Source organism: Tenrec ecaudatus, chromosome 5 (assembly GCF_050624435.1).
Source record: "Tenrec ecaudatus isolate mTenEca1 chromosome 5, mTenEca1.hap1, whole genome shotgun sequence".
NCBI lineage: Eukaryota > Metazoa > Chordata > Mammalia > Afrosoricida > Tenrecidae > Tenrec > Tenrec ecaudatus.
Window position 1 is genome coordinate 100,868,736 of NC_134534.1, and position 4,648 is coordinate 100,873,383.

Sequence of the window (4,648 nt, forward strand, 5' to 3'; positions counted from 1 at the left end):
CAGCAGCCTCCGATCTTCCTGCATTTGGTATAATTTCATGTGGCTACCTGAGTCTGAAAAGGGACTTACGGATGAGTATCAGATTTATGGCCTTAATCTGGACTGAGCTGAGATGTTTACTTGGTATATAATTACTTCTTGATATAAACCTCCCTCTTACACAAATGAGTGTCACTGGATTTGTTTCTCTAGTCAAACACAGCAAACAATGATTTCCTGGTTTAAAGCTAACACAGCAACCAATGATTTCCTGGTTTAAAGTCAGGGTTGTATCCTCTCTATATACTTTTCAATCTGTATGCAGAGCAAATAAGCAGAGAAGCTGGCTTATATGAAGAAGTACGCAGCATCAGGTTTGGAGGAAGGCTTATTAACCTCTGATATACTGATGATGCTTGCTGAAAAATGAGGAGGACTTAAGCTGCTTGCAGATGAACATCAAGGATTGCAGCCTTCAGTATGGATTATAAATCTATGCAAAGAAGACCACAGTCCTCACAATTGGACCAATGTGTAACATCATGATCACTAGAGAAAAGGCTGAAGTTGTCAAGGATTTTTTTCTTGCTTAGATCCACAATCAATGTTCATGGAAGTAGTAGTCAATAAATTAAACAAGTTGCACTGTGTAAATCTGGTGCACAAGACCTCTTGATTGTCTTGAAAGCAAGGATGTGCCTGTCCCAAGTCAGGGTATTTTCCATTGTCTCATATGCATGTGAAAGTTGGACATTGGATAAAGAAGACTGAAGAATAATCAGTGCATATGAATTGTGGTGCTGGAGAATAATATTGAAAGTACGAAAATAGTGAAACTGCTGAAAGGACAAATGACTCGGTTTTGAAAGAATTATGGCCAGAGTAGTCCTTAATGGCAAGAACAGTGAGACTTTGTCTTACATATTTTGGATAGGTTGTCAGGAGAGATCAGTCCCTAGAGAAGGACATCATGCTTGACAAAGCAGAGGGGCAGCAGAAGAGAAAGAGACCCTCCCTCAACAAGCTCGATTGGCACAGTGACTGCGGCAATGGGTCCAAGCACTGGCACCATTGTGAGGAGGGTGCAGGACCATGCAGTGTTTCGTTCTGTTGGGCACAGGGCTTCTATGAGGCAGAACCAACCCAATGGCAACTAATAACAGCAAGAGCCAACGTTAAACTCAAAACTGAAAAAATTTTGGAAAATTATGCGATTATATAAGACATAATTAATAATATAGAGGTCTTAAACCAATTCTAAAATCACATATTTAATATCCTATTTTACAAAAAAAGTTCACACATGGTTCACTTAAAATATTCACAATCCTTTTTAGGGGGGGCACAGGTTTATTGGGGGTTACACACACAGCATCACATGATTACGGCATGGTTACTCAGTACACTTGAGGTGGCCTCCGACCACACTGGGGACCCAGAGGGGAGTGGGGAGCAGGCAGCATCCTCCCAAGTGTCCCAGACCCAGCTGGGTCCCTTCCTCCTGGGCATCTGGGGGAGGAGTGACTAGAGTGGGTTCCAGGCCTGGCAAGGGGGAGCGAGCGAGAGTGGATGGGGAGGTGGAGGTGCCCCCCTTCTCTCACTCCAGCGACTGCAGCATCAGCAGCTGCTTCAGCACCTTGGTCTGGCTGGTCTCTCGGATCTCGCCTGCTAGGAACATCTAGTTCACAACCGTGTAAACCTTATAGAAGTTGAACAACAAGTCTAACTCGCAGACATTGTGGAAATACTCATTTAGGACCTCCACAAAGTTGTGGATGGCCTCCAGGTAGGCCAGGTTGTTGTCATTGATGTGCACGCAAATGCAGAAGCAGAGGCTGGCATAGCGTCGGTAGATGATATTAAAGTTCCGGAACTCCACAAAGTTGGTGTGCTTGGCGTCCCGGGCGGTGACAAGGGCGAGCACCTATTCGATCAGCTTCTGCTTCTCGTCGTCGTCAAACTGCATGTACCACTTGGCCAGGCCAGGTCTTGCCAGCCCAGTTCTGGATGAAGATGAAGCAGATCATTATGGCCCCGGTCCGGATCCCGGCGGCCCTGGTTCTGAGGCAACTGGGCAGCTCCAGCTTCCACTGCTGTTGGGGTGCTCAAAATATTCACAGTTCTCTCTAGGGGACAGGATTGTGAGTCATTTATATTCTCTTCTATTGCTTTCTGCTTTTTATAATTTACAAAAAACGATTACTTTTTGCAGTGTACAGATCTTTTAAAATCAGAATAAAAGAAAAATGGAGGGAGGAAAGAAGCAATAGAGGGAGCAAAAGAGAATTGACAAGGGACAGGTAAAAACAGGAGAGAGAGAAAGAAAAAGGGAAGGAGAAATGGAAAATGGAAGAAAAACTGGATGAATTGCAAGCTACAGGAGAGTTGTAACGTTTCCTTGAAGAATCAGCCTAGGGGAATGCCTATGATCCAAATACAACATTTAAGCAGTAGCCATGGAGTTGATTCCTACTCCTGGCAGCCTCAGATATGCTTCAATTGCAGAGTAACCAGCAGAGCCTCTCCAGGGCTTCCTTTAGAAATGACTCTGTGTGAACTCAAATCTTCAACCTTTGGCTCAGCACCCAGGGACCAATTCCTATGATTATATTACATAGTTTGTCACCCAGCGACTATACTTTTATGCCACCAGCTAGTACTCATTGAATACCCATTGGAAGTTCTCTAGATGTTTTGTTTTGTTTTTCGAAGGCTTTCCTTTTCCTCCTGAATTGTTGTGCTTTTTGCAATCCACCAGGCATTGCATATTTATAATAGGTCAGGTTCTGGGCTAGGCAAATAAAGTGATTGGATAAGAAATAAAGAGGAAATATTTCTAAAACTCAAGTTCTAGGGGGCTTCAAAAAGGATCTGAATTTGTTCCTACCTATGGAGACCCTACCAGACATAGTGGTTTTCCAAGACTGTGATTCTTTTTTTTTTAAAACATTTTATTAGGGGCTCATACAACTCTTATCACAATCCATACATATACATACATCAATTGTATAAAGCACATCTGTACATTCTTTGCCCTAATCATCAACCACTATGTCTGGTAGGGTCTCCATAGGTAGGAACAAACTCGGAGACAGTGAGTTTGGTTTTGAGAAATATGTATCTATCTCTATCTCTACCGATATTTATATTGATTTCTATATCTATACACACACGTGTGTGTGTGTACAGATATATACGATAGGGATAAGAGTACCTGAGTGTATACTCCCTGTTCCTTCCACACCTATTTGGCCTTCATGTCTACCAATGCATCTTTTCTTGAATTACCATATTGCAAAATTGTGTATTTCACAGGTTTTTCCTCTATTGCCTTTAACTCTTACACTCTTTTCAGTGTTCTCTCCTGCCTGCTGCCCTTCTCATTGCCTTTCACCGAGGTAGGCATGTATTTACACTGTACCAATTAATATAACCTCTGTTCCTATCCCTTCCCTTTCAACCAATAAGAATATGTATTTTAGTATGAAATCTTTCCTTGACTTTTTGCAATAGTGACCTCATGTAATATTTGTTCCATAAGAAAACTGAAATAAAAACGGCAAAGCTACCTTTAAAAAAATGTTCCCAGAATCCTCAGGAAAAAGCCATGTCCACACAGAGGCCTAATTAGCTATATCCTGATTGATAGGCTAGACTCCACCCTTACACTCTTAATCCTCAAATTGACACCAGCTACCAAATGTAACTACCAAGCTACCAAAAAAGAAGTAATCAACAAGGCTGAGACTGATTTGGGCTTAGAAACTCCAGAACTGTGAGACAATACATTTCTATTTTTCAAAGACACTCACTTGTGGTATTTGTGTTACGGCAAAGCTAGGTAACTAAAACAAAAATCAGGAGGATTGAGATTGCTGGGGATGGGGAACTGTCACATTGAAGAGTCATGTCAGGGTAGACATCATTGAGAATGTTGGAACAAAGAACTGTAGAAGGTAAGAGAGTGAGTCCTGAGGATAACTGGGCCAGAAACATCTAATCTGAGAGACCATCAGAACAAAGACCATCTACTTCGTTGGTTGAAAGAAGGGTAGGCTGCAGGAGAAACTGTATTGGAGAGAGTGATGAGATGAATAGGAGAATATTGGGCAGGGGGGGTCTTTTAAAACAATCTTTTTATTGGAGCTATTACAGATATTATAACAATCTATAATTCAATTAGATCAAGCATAATTGTTATATATATATATATATTACACTATCCAATGTATCTGTTCACCTACAATTCTGTTATTTGTTCCCCTCAAGTGGGATTATAGTCATCATTAATATCAGTTCACCCTTGACCCCATCTCTTCCCATACCTGGAGAGGGGGTTTTTGTGGGTCCTTGCAGGCAATCTTAGGGTTTTGGCGTCTTATCACAATGGACTGTGGACCATTGCAGGGTATGGGCACTGCAATGATAAGTTCTGACTTACATCTTTAAAGGAGTACTCTGGCACCAATGGTTTGCTTTGGGCTACTTACAGAAAGGTTAGCAGTTCAAACACACCTATGGAAGAGATGCCTGAGAGTCTGCTTTTGAAAAGATTACAACCAGGAAAATCTTATGGAGCTGCTCTACTGCTTAACACATGGGGTCACCATGAGTCAGAACCAGCTCAAACACAGTGGCTTCTTTTCTAGTTGTCATGCTGAGAAATCTG

At 41.9% G+C, this 4,648-nt stretch overlaps 1 pseudogene; it reads right to left on the reverse strand.

The window, feature by feature from the left end:
• Positions 1–1,576: 1,576 nt before the first annotated feature.
• LOC142448869 (AP-2 complex subunit sigma pseudogene) lies at positions 1,577–2,006 on the reverse strand (annotated as a pseudogene).
• Positions 2,007–4,648: the final 2,642 nt, after the last annotated feature.